The sequence below is a fragment of the Papio anubis genome, chromosome 13 (genome assembly GCF_008728515.1).
Source record: "Papio anubis isolate 15944 chromosome 13, Panubis1.0, whole genome shotgun sequence".
Classification (NCBI taxonomy): domain Eukaryota; kingdom Metazoa; phylum Chordata; class Mammalia; order Primates; family Cercopithecidae; genus Papio; species Papio anubis.
In genome coordinates this window covers 43077457-43092503 of record NC_044988.1, presented here as the reverse complement: position 1 = coordinate 43092503, position 15047 = coordinate 43077457, and the positions used below count along the sequence as shown (strand labels likewise).

The following is a 15047-nucleotide window of genomic DNA, read 5'->3' as shown; positions in this document are numbered from 1 at the left end:
AGCAAGAGGAGAAAGGAGGTGGTTATCTAACCAAACATTTAAAATGAGTGAAATATATTATTGAAAATATTGACAGCATAATTTAAAAGTCTGTAAGTGATTATAATAAAGCTAGTAATTTTCTATTCAAATTCAGCTTCCTCAAGACATAGACATTACTAATGTTTATTCAGCAGTACTAAAAAGAATCACAGAAACCAAGGAAGAATGCCTCGTATCTGTAATAATACTAGTTTCAATACTATTTAAATTTGTTCTTAGATCAAAGAGTATTTTGAAGAAAAAGATGTACAGGGAATTTGCCTGATGCTACCCATAAAAAAGGTAAGTCAGATGTGTTTATATGGTCATTTAATAAAAAATAACTGTCTCAAGACCGAGATTTTTTTGTTTTGTTTTTTGTTTTTTTCTCCTTTATTTAGACTCAGGTCTAGGGTAGACACTTGGAGAAATCTCCACATATAAGTTTTTTTCTATTATGAAAGAGAGATGACAACATTCAATATTTTTATGAGATAACATATTAGTGAATAAATTTATTTTTAAATATTTTGATGTTCTAATAAAAGATACTAAAAAACACAACCAAAAATTTGTCAAGATTATAATCTATTTTGCTGTTGAGAAAATATTAGCCTTCTGAATCACACTCTGAAGGAATTTTCTTGATTTGTTCCCATTTTTATTCTTCTACTTTTCTATTCCTGTTTTCTGTTACTGCTTTTACCAGCTCTTACTACCACTTAACCCAATAGATCTAACCTAGGTTAATTTTTGCTAATAAAGAGAATTACACGTATACTCGGTCTGGTCTCGTTTGCCCATATGTTGTTGACATTTATTTTATGATAGCCATGTGGAAACTTCTCTTGCTTCTCCCAAGATTAAAACCACATGAAACATTTATGGTTATTTTTAGGTTCCCTCTGTTGATACTATTGGTTATAGACAGAGTGTGAACTTTAGTTATTTAATATAAAAGCATGTTTCAGTTTTATATTTTGCATAATTCATGTAGTCAGGCTTGATTAGTGTAGCTGTGTTGAAATTTGTGTTTAGTTTAGGGCCAGCATTTCAAACATGTTTGGTTAACATTGTTGATATGAACAATAAAGCAATCAATCTCTACTAATTCATGTCCACATAGAAATAGACTATTACATGCGTGAGAAGACAGGACTATGAACTATTTGGTTGATATTATTAAATATTAGTGGGAGAATTAGAGCAATCAAGAATTATCATTACAATATTTTTTCCAAATATTTGAAAGGTCAATGAGCATAGAAACGCGAACATGTCATTTAGCATGTTTGGTTCATATTATCTGTCATATACACAGTTTATATCATGATAGGTTGAAAAATAATTCAGCATTAGAGCTAAAATGATCTTTTCTTTCTATATCCACAGCCAAACTCTCCAGATATTTTAAAACTTTCAGAATTTCTAGTATGGACTTTTCTAATGTAATACTTCCAGATATTGCTGACAGTGACTGTGTCTTTCCAGAATTATATAATTAAGGAAAGAAAAGTAAATTTCCTCCAACATGCTTTTTAAAGTTCTGTAAAAATTTCAATATGGGAAGGAAAAGTAAAATGCTTTTTTTTCTCTGTACTTTTACTGGATATTACTTTTCCTTGGCAGTCTCTTATCTTTACTTGGCTAATATTCCTAGTCTTTCTTAAATGTAAAATCTGAATCTCTAAAGTGCTTATTCATTTTACTGAATTCTTTGATTTAATGTTGGTTTTTTTGTTTTACCCTGAACTTATTTTACTTGCTCTGAACTGAAAGAAATACAATCTTCCCATTGTATAATTTTCTTTGGGTTCATAACCTTAGTGTCCCTTTTGCCTTATTCCATAATGTTCTTGTCACATTTTATGTTTCCTTTGGTATCAGTGTTCACTGTATTCAGAAAGCACTGACTTTGTAAAATTGAGTTGTTTGGAAAGTTGTTTGGAGAGAATCTGTTTCTCTCTTGTAAAGCTCCTCAAGACCTTATTGAGGCATGTATTGCTAAGAGCTAGTTTAGATTCTTTAGAGACCTTGTTTAACTTCATATCATTTATTTTATTCTTCTGTGAGTGGAAAGCCGGGTAGGAGCACAGATAGGAGAGGCTGAACTGTTTACTGTGGTGAGATGGGATGATATTCTTTATCCATAGATGGTATATCTTGGCAGGTAGTGATTCTTTTTCTTTTTTTCTTTTTTTCCTAACTCTCAATATACTTGGTACCATATACTAGATCTTAGACTAAAATGTAATAAGTACAAATCATGTCTCTTACTTTGGAGTCAGAGCTCTCCATATCTTTGAAGGAAAAATAAAGTAATGTGTATTTAATGTCAAGATAAAACATCTTATTAGCACTACTATAAAGTTCATTCTTCACCCATCCATTTGGTCAGTAAATATATATTGGGTTTCTATTATGTGTCAGGCTCTATGCAGGTGTGGTGATACAAAGATAATCAAGACATTGTTATTGTTCTTAAGAACATCTTTGACAAATGGGAAAGTTAAGCGTGTGTAAATACAGTGCAATACAGTGCACCAAAAATAGGGTACACAAGTTTTCTTGGCATCACGTATTACAGTTTACATATTTTGGTGAAAGGTTTCAGATTGTTCTCAACTAATAGGTTCATCTAGGAATTTCCCTATGCAACCTCCAGTCTAAGAAAGATGATTTATGATCTTTTAAATCCATTATTTCAGGACTTAGTGAAAGCCAGGCAGATGTGGGGGTTTGGGTATTAGGTCTGTGGTATTGGGTGCATGTTACACAGTGGATGTTCTTATTCCTGCTCATGCCTGTGGTGATCAGTTACCAGCCTTATGTTGACACTGGCTGGAGTTCTGTGTCTGTGGCCCTTAGGCAACCCTGACTTGGTTAGCCTTATTTTCAGGGTTTCAGATGATCACAAACATAATTATCTGCCATTGCAGAGGCTGTTACCATATCTAGAAATGCCTGCATTCCTCCACCATGAAGTCTGTAGCTCTCATGTTCTTGCCACCATGTACTTAGGGTGATCATTTCCCCCTGCACCTGCCATCCTTGTTCTGCCTACAGCTAGTTTTCACTCTGAGCAAGAACTTGTCATTGAGAGACCTCTAGAAGTGGCTGAGACTTTAGAGATGTGCCGACCTATTGGTGGGGTTAACCTTTTGTGTTTCAGAGAAAAGCAGCATCAACCAAAATGGGGAGTCCTCTGAGCCATTATGGTGGGGCTTTTCAAAATTGAGCCACCTAATTGCATGGAGGCAGAAACCATGTTTGCTGGCTCCTTCATCTAAGAGGTTAAATTTTGACAAAATGTTTTCACTTTACGTTCTCAGTAATAAGAATGATCAGGTTGGATCTGATTTTTAAATTGTGTGAAGAAGACCCCTTAAGAAAACTCTGACCATACCTCAAGCCCAGTAGGTCATCTGTTCTCCATTTTTAATAAAATCCAGTACCAAATAGAGGTGAACAAGGGATGGCATCTTCAATAAATGGTCTGATGCTGTGAAAACACTTATGTTCCAGAGAAAAGTAAAGAAAATGACCGTTTATTTTGTTCAGTAGAGATATGCTTTAACTCATCTGACTTTATTTCTTCTCACCATTAGAAATTATAAGCCTGGAATGTTTGGGAGAATCAGGGATAAGTCTGAAATGTTTGAGAGAATCAGGGATTGTGCATTGAAATTGAGCTGATTCGATTCACATCCTTCAATGTTGACTAAAAAAATATACACTTTGAGGTATATGAAGACTGATGATTGTTTTGGGGAAAATAAAAATCAACATCAGAAGACATGAAAAATTTTACTGAGCATGAGTTTCTCTGTGGTCTAAGAGAGCTTCTGCTTATGAAACTTACATGGAAGGTCTTTCATAAGGACGCCCCAGTTGCTAATATAGATCTTACATGCACATGTATATGTTTCTCTACAATATAACTTTTTTTTCTAATTATTAGCATCTATCATTTGAGAAACCCTCCCTTCTATTCGGGATTGATCTTCCCCAGTACTTTTCTCCACTATCCTAGCAATGTTATGCAACAAAACCCTATAAATGGCTGGTCTTTAATATGTTTTGACCCATGAAAATGGAAATTTCATGTGTTTAAAGTTAAAAACTTCCTGAACTCTAGTCTGTCCAGAGTAGTGCTCCAGATTTTACATAGAATAGAGATGAAAATTTGGTTTTTTACGAATTTTACAAAGGATTGGCACTCCTAGTCCTCCCAAGGGGTTGAGGTGATGTGGTCTCCCCAAACGTGCATCTTTTCAAGCTATTTCTACCAGCATGAGTGGAAATAGCTTGCAGACGTGCTTGCTTGTTTGTTTATTCATGTCCAGTGAACAGCTGTAGGCTCACACACAGATATACACATGCACACACATACATTTTGAGGGCAAATGTTAATTAAGTTAGCAACAGGGAGCAAGAGAAACATTTTTTAACTGTCTATAATTTGATTGGAAGATTCTTTCACAAATAAGCTAGCAACTAACTTTTTATGGAGAGCTGTGCTAGTTCCATTTATTCATCTCCCTGCTTTCAAAAACCATCCCCTTTACTAAACAATGACCCCTCCAAAGATTTGAAATTGATTTATCTAAAGAGGACCCTTCATTATTTTAGGCAGGACTCATTTACCACTTCAGTTTTCTTTTTTTTTTTCAGTGGGGAGGATGACAAAAGAGTATAGTGATGGCTTCTTTAATTCAGTATAAGTAACTGCTGTTAGCAGTTGCAGCTCAACAAGTAATTTGTCCAGGGTATCTTAGGAAGAAAATGCACGTGCTGTTTATTTGCCCTCTCTGCTTATTTTAATTGTTCTTTTCTGTACTATGAGCAAGTAGGTTGATGTATTGACCTTCTGTCACTAACAGCATTTGGCCACATGCGGATGCCCATTCAGCTATTCAGTAAAGACAAATCTCCAAGTCCCAGTCATGACTGTAAAGCAATAAAGGAAATTTCAGATTATTTGGAAAGCACTGTTTGATAGGTTATTGAGCTTTTTCTTACACATCACAAGCAGCATGGCAAGGAGGAAGATGATGCTCAGAGACATAAATCCTGCCTTTGGATTCTGATCCTTCTGATTACTGTCTGGGGAAGATTTAGGCAAGCCACTGAGTAACTTCAGTCTCAGTTTCTTCACTGATTGTGAGGATTAAATGAGAGAATAACAACAGTTAATATCTGTTGAGCAGGCTGGGTGTGGTGGCTCTTGCCTATAATCCCAGCACTTTGGGAGGCCAAGGTGGGTGGATCACCTGAGGTCAGGAGTTTGAGACCAGCCTGGGCAATGTGGTAAAACCCCATCTCTACTAAAAATACAAAAATTAACCTGGCATGGTGGCACATGCCTGTAATCCCAGCTACTCGAGAGGCTGAGGCAGGAGAATCGCTTGAACCTGGGAGGTGGAGGTTGCAGTGAGCCGAGATTTTGCCATTGTACTCCAGCTTGGGCGAGAAGAGTGAAACTCCATCTCAAAAACAAAATCTGTTGAGCACCTTGTAAGGATGAGGAAACTGAGGCACAGAGAAGGAGGTAACTTGTCGCAAAGTGAAGGAATCATGATTGGAATTCTGTATGTCCTGCTTTAGAGACAAGAACTTTGTCACTAAATTTTGAGTGACTATACAATGTGTACTCCAAGGCATAAATCAAATAGCAAATCTAGCATATGACAGGCTCTAGCTTGACTGCTGAAACTGTGAAAGTGAACAAAGTAGGGTCACCTTCAGGCTTCCTTTTGTCTTCTTTTTCTTTGACTATATATCTGGCTATCTTTGATATATTTCTCTTGTACCAATTTATAAAATTGTTTTTTTTTTTCCAAAGCAGGTTCAGATCAGAGTGTGAACTGCTGTGTAACTCTTAAGTTCCTGTTAGAGCTCTTGCAACTTAGGTGAAGCGGGCTCTCAAACACTACCCCACCCTGCTTTTGGTGCACAATTCTCAAATGTTCCCAGTGTCCATAAGCAGTGGCCATGAACAGTACAGCTCCCTTGAGACCTTTTTGCTCCCTCCTTCCAACTGAGCCACATTTTCTTGGAAACTTGTTTTCTGACTCATTCTTTCCAACTCTAAATACTTACCTACTTACTTACATGTCAGGGCTATATACTTAGTTTCTAAGTTGGATACTCTAAAATTATGGTGGTGGAACTTTTGTGCTGCTTCTCCTGGGCCATTCATGTGAATTCATGAGAAGCGTTTTGGAAACGGTAGCGGAACAAACACAAGCTTTGGAGGCAGAGTTAGGTTTAGATGTTGTTTCTGCTACTTCTTAGCTCTGTGACCTAAGGCAAATCATTTAACTTCTGTGACTCAACTTCATTATCTGTAAAATGGGGATAATACTGGCTTACACATACTGAGTATTTGTCAGGAGGCAGGCAGTGGACCAGGCACATAGATTATGTTGCTTGTTCATGACATCATCCTATGCTGTAGATGGAATAAACTATCTAGGTCAGGAACCTGAAGCTTTGAGAGGATAAACAAATTAGCTAAGGTCTCACAGCCAGTAAATGTTGGAGGTGGAATTCAAACTTAGGTCTGCCCGACTGTGGAGCCTATGTTTTATCTTTTACTAATTGCTTTCTTTATGATATATGCACTAGTAACTTAAGATATTTGTAGAGTTTAAGTGAAGTAATGTATATAATGTATCTAGTATACAGACAAGCACATTTTTAAAAGAAATATAGTTGCCTTTCTTCTGCCCCTTTTCCCAAAGGCCCTCCAGTGATGGGAAAATTGTCCTTGGCAAGCAAGATAGGGGGACTATTTTTGTCTGGGTGATTGGGGCTGGAGAAGAGGAGAACCAGGAGCTTTTCTGCATCTCAAATCAAACCAGGCTGGCAGCTTTCAACTCTGTCTATACATAGGCCTGGCTGGCCTTGTTGGCTATGTCTTTATTTAGAATCTCATGTCCCTTTCTGAACTTTGTAACCTGAGAAAGAGTGAACAACTGAAGGAAGAATGAAAAAGATTAATGGATTAAAATATATTTGCAAAAATATCCCATAGAAATTGGGGATATTTAGCCTGGTAAAGAGGAGACTGAGGGATATAATTCTCAATATAGTTCAAGGATTATATTATTGATATTGACAACATGTTTTTCTCTAAAAGTGAGAGGTTAGACATGTTGCCATCCAAGTCCTTTCAAAATCTAAAATTTCATGTCTCTGAAAATGAAAAATGGAAGAGCTAGGATTAGAGTAGAAATTTCAGAACCATAAGGGCTTAAAAACTGCAAAAACCTGATATTAAGTTCTGTGGATATGTTAGGCAAATAGGTCTTTCCTTCTTCCTGTGGTTGCTCCTATTCTATTTAGCTGGGAGGCAGTAATTTATTTTGTATGTCCCAAAACATAGCTCTTTGAACACAATTGATGTGAAAAGTTCTGGGTTTTTTTTCATATTGTCATAACTTTTCTTTTTAAAGCTATGAGTATGTATTTTGTATTTTATAAGTAATGGTCACACAATCAACATTTCTTAGTAATTTACACCTTAGCATAAATAAGGTTAGCTGCTCTATTGAGCTGAATAAGCATGAAAAGTATATTTACTGCTCTTAGAATAGTCTTAGCTAGATGCTCCTGGTCAGTGAGCAGCTCTTCTATATGTGGTTCTTGAGGGACCAAGGCTCCCTGATTCGTGTGACTCCACCATCTAATGGAGCTCCATTTTCCATAACATTCAGCTGGTAGAAGGAGGAAGAGAGACTGGAGGAGGCCTACCCCTTTCTTAAAAGTGATTGATCTCACTTGGGCTCATATTTCATTGTGACAGCTAGTTACATGACCACAGCTAACTGCAAGGTAGGCTAGGAAAAGTAGCCTACTTGCCTGACCAGGAGAAAAAGAAACAGTTTTGGTAAACAGGTAGCATTGTCTACTACACACATTTAGAACTGGCTTTATGAAAACAATTGCCAGTGCTCACAGAACATTTGCCTGTTAACCATAGTAGTTATGCCTGTATGAAAATTTCACAAACCCTGGGCCAGAGCATTTGTTATAAGATTTAACTTCCTTGCAGATTTAAGTATTACCTTCCTATCCATTGCTCTTCCTTTCTCTCTTCCTCTCCTCATCTTGCCTGTATCCTTATGACTTGGGGCCATTGTCTACGTACATACTCTTTACATACATTCTAGGCTAGGAGCCAGCAAACTGTGGGCCTTTTTGCATGACCCAGGAGCTAAGAATGGTTCCTATGTTATTTTTTACACAGTTGATAAGGGAATGTAAATTAGTACAATCTCTATGGAAAACAGTATGGCTATTTCTCAAAGAACAAAAAATAGAAGTACCATGCAAGCCAGCAATGCCACTACTGGGTATCTACCCAAAGGAAATCACTATATCAAAAAGATACCTGCACATGTATGTTTATGACAGCATCTTTAGTAATAGTAATGTCATAGAATCAACCTAAGTATCCTTCAATGAATGACTGGATAAGGAAAATGTGTTTAATACACATGCATGTGTGCGCGCGCGCACACACACACACACACACATCATACACCCACAATGGAATACTGTTCAGCCATAAAAAAGAATGAAATCATGTCTTTTGCAGCCACATGCATGGAGCTGGAAGCCATTATCTTTTAAGTGAAACAACTCAGACACAGAGTCAAATACCACGTTCTCACCTATAAACGGGAGCTAAATAATATGTACACATAGAGAATGTTGAATAATAGACACTGGAGTTTTGGAAGGGTGGGAGGGGCATGAGGGATGAGAAATTAGTGAGTACAATGGGCACTATTCAAGTGATAGTTAAACTAAAAGCCTAGACTTTACCTGTATGTAATATATCTGTGTAACAAAACTACACTTGTACTCCTTAAGGCTATTTTTTAAAAAGAATAGTTTCTACATTTTAAAATGTTTGGAAAAAATTAAAAAAGAATTTTTGACGACATGTTAAAAATTATATGAAATTCAAATTTTTGCTTGCTTCTGCCTATATCTAAAAAGACAAGCAGTTGCAACAGAGACTACATGGCCCATAAAGCCCCAAATATTTGCCATCTGGCCCTTTGCAGAAAAAGTTGCAAATTACTGGTCCTAGGTCACAGGACAGTGGAGAACCTCTACTGTGGGATAAAGGTATGATAAACAAGCTATAAGTGTGCTGGTCAAGGACAAGAAAAAGCAAGTGGAGACTATGTTCCTGATCCCTGATCATAGTTATGAGAAAGAGAAGAAAGGATGGTGATCAAAGTTAGGAGAAGAGACTTGTATTATGCACAACCCAGGAAAGGAAACAAGATCAAGACATGATGAGAATAAAGGGTCCTACCAGGAAGAATTGAGAGGTGAGACCCACAATCTGAAGCCCACTCCTAGTATTTCATTTTTGCTTCTTTTAGCCCTTTAAACTTTATGTTCATGTGCATACTGAATCTCCCTAGGCTGCATTGTTTTTTTGTTTTATCTCCTACCATAGCTAGAAGAATGTTTTCTACTCAATGGGTACTGAGACAATATTAATTGATTGAGTGAATGAATGAATGGAATATGGGCTGCAGGTCATTTGTATGACATCTCTGTGAAACTTTTGAGAAATTGACTTATTTGGGATTATGCAGCCTCTCAGACACATGTCTTAGCAAGAAGAAGGTGCTGTAGATTTCGCTGTCCTCTTCCCATCCAGTCTGGCACCATTGTGCAGGGAAGAACCTGCACTGAGGATGCAATATAAAGGCGTTTATACTGAGGAAGGAGTAATAAGGGCATTTTTTGTTGGGAAGGACCTTGAGTACACATACAGCTTAGCAAGTATGATGATGAGCTTTGTGTATCAACTTGAATGGGCTAAGAGATGCTCAGATAGCTAGTAAAACATTATTTCTGGGTATGTCTAAGAGGGTGTTTCCCAAAGAGACTAACATTTGAATCTGTGGACTGAATAAAATTCACCCTCACCAATGTGAGTGGGCAACATTCAATCTGTTGAGAGCCTGAATAGAACAAAAGGCAGAGGAAGGGAAAATTAGTTTTCCTGAGCTGGAACATCCGTCTTCTCCTGCCCTTGGACATCAGCATGCCTTATTCTCAGATCTTCAGGTCTGGACTGGAACTACACCAACAGCTTTCCTGGGCCTGCAGCCTGCCGACGGCAGGTCATGAGACTTCTCAGCCTCCATAACTGTGTGAGCTAATCCTTTACAATCAATATCTCCCTATATAGCTTTACATGTCCTGTTGGTTCCATTTTTCTGGAGAACTCTAATACAGCCAGATTCTTGTTTTATACCCACCTATATACAGGGCAGCTCTCCAGTCTCCTAAATTTGCTCAAAGTAGTACAATGCAAAGGAATTGTCAGACTGTTTGTCTCCAGCATGTAAGTTGCTTAGTGGTAGTATGCCTACTCAAATACTCAGACACTGATCAATTTTCAGCTTAAAGGATGAGCAAAAGCTAGTTCAGGGGAAAAGGTTATATACCATAAAAACACTTCATGCCAGATATTGGAGAAGTGCAGAAATTGGAGCCTGTATAAATACCTTGGTGCTGTTCCATTTGGATATATGCCACCAAAAATAACCTAGAGTAGTTCTGAAAAAGTGTCAATAAATCATCTATTTAGCTTGACACTGCAATGTAGCAGTTTATTTCTTTTATAAGCTTAAGTGCTCTTCAAAGCCAGACAACTTTTAAAGCTCTAATTTGAAACTTACCCCCACATAGGACTAAAGGATGACCGAAAACTACTTTAGGAGGAAGATTAGGGAAGGGCTCAACTTCAGCTTGGCTAAAGTAACTGACATTTCAATAGTTCTAACGTGGTATCCCTAACCCTAGTAGGATTTTGAATTAAGAGACTCATGCAGTCGCTTCTAATATACTTATGCCATACATGTTCTAGCTGTTTGATTCATTCCACTGTCTTTTATTTTCTCTCATCATTCTTTCTCTCCTTCTTTATAAACTTGTTTTTGCCTTTGTTTTCACCCCTGTTAATCTAACTAGCTACTTAGTAATATCTGGATGCACTACTAAGCCATGTGAAAGTGACCCCAGAATGAAGAAGTTGGTGATTAGTTTATTACAGCATTAGGGAGGGGTGGACATTCTGTGATGTGGAATAAATTTGAAATATATTGGCTTAAACAAAAGGCTTCTCACCAAACGCCTTCGGTATACTCATGATTGCTATAATTCCTTAAGGTATGGATGCATGTTAGTGTACAGTGCCAAACAAAGTTGGGACACTTTTTTTTTTTTTTTTTAACTTCAGAACCTCTTTTGGTAGAAAGATAACGTCCCGGAATGCTTACATCATGATACTGTGCTCAGTGTGATAGGTCCATTTTCAGACCCTGGTCAGTGGGTCTGCCATACATGTCAAAGACAAAACAAAGTCCAATGCAAAATTAATGAAGGCTTTTTATTTATAAACGTACATCCAGAACTCATGTGTGGTCATTTTCCTTTCAGCAGGTGTACAAAGGTCTTAGAAAGGAGAGTGCATTTTATGGAGTAAAATGAGGAAATACTGAGACAGCCTCTGATTGGCAAGCATTCAAATGGGGTGGGATTTGGGAAGTGGAGGAGATGTTCTAATTTGTCTTCAGGTGTATTTCGCCCTCCTTAGCTGGCTACAAGGGGACAAGGGAGCAGTGTGGGGACATTTCAAAAGAGGAAGAAAAAGCAGAGATTGATGGGATGCTTTGCAATCAAACTGTCATAATATTCCTTACAGACGGCAGCTGCATGGCTGGCAGCTTCTCAAATGTAACAATGGATCAGAATGTTTGACACTGGGTCAAAGCAAAAGGATACAATTCAAGGTGCTAGGCACTGTACTAAGTCCTATAGGTTAACTTTCCTTATGCTATTTTTCTTTAAGTATACCAACACATGAAGAGCTGTTAAATAACTGTCCAAGTTTATGGCAGGGAAGTCATGGAATTCAGTCTGTAGTCTGTCTAGCTCAAAACTTCTTTCAAATACACCAATCTTTTTCTCCCACTGAAGCCTGGTAAATTCAGAACCTATGAGGAATTTATATTAGACCTTTCACTAGTCACAAAAACAGTAAACGCCTCCTGGCTAACACAGTGAAACCCCATCTCTACTAAAAATACAAAAAATTAGCCGGGCATGGTGGCAAGTGCCTGTAGTCCCAGCTACTGGGGAGGCTGAGGCAGGAGAATGGCATGAACATGGGAGGCGGAGCTTGCAGTGAATCAAGATCATGCCACTGCACTCCAGCCTGGGCGACAGAGCGAGACTCCGTCTCAAAAACAAACAAAACAAAACAAAAACAAACAAAAACAGTAAACTCCAAGGGAAGATCAATTTATGATGAAATATTGTTGAATTAAGAATGACTTGTAAGAAATGGGGTGTTAATCTGGTTTTGCCACAGTGACGTCTCTTTTTAGGAAAAGATGTGTGTGTGTTTGTTTTTTTTTTTGTTCTAATGATATTTGCTATTATAGTATTTAATCTAAAATTTTTTTAGGCCTTTGAATATTCTCAATATATACTTCAGTGATGGATTAAGATGGAGCTTAGAATAAAGATTTCTTTTTATTTTTTATTTATTATTATTATTTTTTTATTTTTTATTTTTTGAGACGGAGTCTTGCTCTGTCGCCCAGGCTGGGGTGCAGTGGCCGGATCTCAGCTCACTGCAAGCTCCGCCTCCCAGGTTTACGCCATTCTCCTACCTCAGCCTCCCGAGTAGCTGGGACTACAGGCGCCCGCCAACCCGCCCGGCTAGTTTTTTTGCATTTTTTTTTAGTAGAGACGGGGTTTCACCGTGTTAGCCAGGATGGTCTCGATCTCCTGACCTTGTGATCCGCCCGTCTCGGCCTCCCAAAGTGCTGGGATTACAGGCTTGAGCCACCGCGCCCGGCCAGATTTCTTTTTAAAGTTCTGTCGTTCTTTGCTTGGCTTTCAATGTTCTTAATAATTGAATTTAACCCAACATTCCCAAACTTACTTTACATCCTCTCCTCTCTTCCACAACTCATATCCTCTTTAAAAAGTCAACTCCTTTTACTTCATAGAAAATCTGTTCTCATTTTTATTCTGCTCCTAGCCCTTTCTGTCTTCCTCTTCTTTCTGTCTAATCAAACCTTCCACATTATTCAAAACTCAGCTCAAGGCTTTATGAAGGCTATGCAGAGTAGTGGGCAGAACAGAGAAAAATTGTCCTCTTTTAAAAAGTAGATTTTTCCCATTTTTTTCAATTATGAAAAATCTCATTTGTAGATAAAAGTAGAGTGAATAACAATGAGTGGTCTTAACAATGGTCACCCAACTTTAGCATTTATAAATATTTTTCAGACGTTGATTCATCTATTTGTCTTTATTACCACTCTTCCCCTTGCTCTTCCACTGAAGCATCATTTACAAGCAGACTGAGACATCACATTGTTTCACCTCTATATTCTTAAAAAAGAATTTTGCATTGAAATTCTGACTTTGTCATTTATTATAATAGCTGTGTGACTGTGGGGAAGTTTTCAGAAATCTTGCTGAATCTCCATTTCCTCTTCTGTAAAATGGTAATGATGATGATGATAATATTAATACAAACAGACATACAGTAATTCCTTGTACTGTTGCTATGAGGCATAAATGAGATAATATATATATAAAGATTTCCAGCACATAATAACAGCTCAAACAAGTTTTAGTTTTCTTACCCATTCATAGGTATTTGCTCAAGACGTATTAGTTCCTCTAAAATTCAATTACTCCAACTCTCATTGTCCTGCTCATTTAAATTCTAACAATTAAAAATATATTCTGTATCATTCTAAATGTTTATAAAGCATAAGGGGAGAGAGGGAAATAACCTAGTATGAGCCAAGACAAAAATATGAATTAAAAAGTGGTTAGATTAATGCAAAGAAATGTGCAATATGCTATTGACCCAATATAATTGTTACCGGCAGATGGAAATGTGGATATTTAAATTCACAAATATATAATTACATATACTTGTAAACTGGTTGTTAGTTTTGCATCAATACTTAGACTACAAGTTCAAGCAGAAGAGTCCTTCATTTTCTTCTTTATCCTGTTTAATGCTTAGAACAGAAATAAGCACTAGGTTTTCAATGAAGACAATTTTCCAGAGATATTGTTGAAAAATGATTGTTTTAAGATGTCTTGTTTGATGATTTTATCTCTGATTTCAACAACCGAACTGATTATAATTTTACTGAAGTATAACATATATTGGAATATAAACTTTAAGACCCCAACCTCTTAATTTACAATTGTAGAAACTAAGGCTCACACTGGAGTTAGAAAGTTTTACTTCTTTCCAAGCTTTATCTTTCAATTCTTTTCCTTGTCTCATTATACTTGCTGGCACACCAAGTACAATGTTGAATGGAAGCATTTGGAGGAGACTTTTTTGCCTTTTTCTCTATCTTAGACAAAAATTTTTAAATATTGTATCATTAGTTATATTAGCTGTAGATTTTTCTAAATGCTGTTTTCAGATTGAGAAAGTTGTTTTCTATTTCTAGTTTTCTGAGAGTTTAAAAAGTCTCAAATGGCTGTTGAATTCTGTCGAATGCTTTTTGTATATCTATTGTGTGCTCATATACTTTTGCCCCTTTGGTTTATTAATATCATGCATCATATCAGTTGATTTTTTAGTATTAAACTAACCTTGCATTCCTGGGACAAACTCCACTTGGGAATAATGTGTTATCCTTTTTATATATCGTTGTGTTTGTTGTCCTAATACTTTGTTAAAGAATGTTGTGTATATCCCCTTGGTCTTCAGTATTTTCTTCTTACAATGTTTTAGTTAAGTTTTGGTATCAGGGTAATATTATGGGCAATACAATGAGTTAGGAAGTGTTCCAAAGAACTTTATTTTCTGGAAGAGTTTATGTAAGATTGGTATTATTTTTTCCTCAAATGTTTGATACAATTCACTGACAAAACAATCATGACTTGAAATTTCCTTTGTGGGATTAAAAACATTACTCATTCAATTTTCTTACTAG

The 15047-nt window shown here is 36.9% G+C and overlaps 1 long non-coding RNA gene across 1 annotated transcript in view; it reads left to right on the top strand.

Annotated features, from left to right (window-relative positions):
• Positions 1–264: 264 nt before the first annotated feature.
• Positions 265–15047, top strand: part of LOC116270017 — a 41716-nt gene continuing 26933 nt past the window's right edge. The window contains exon 1 of the long non-coding RNA XR_004177878.1: positions 265–324. This is a non-coding gene — a long non-coding RNA (uncharacterized LOC116270017). The remainder of the gene's footprint in view (positions 325–15047) is intronic.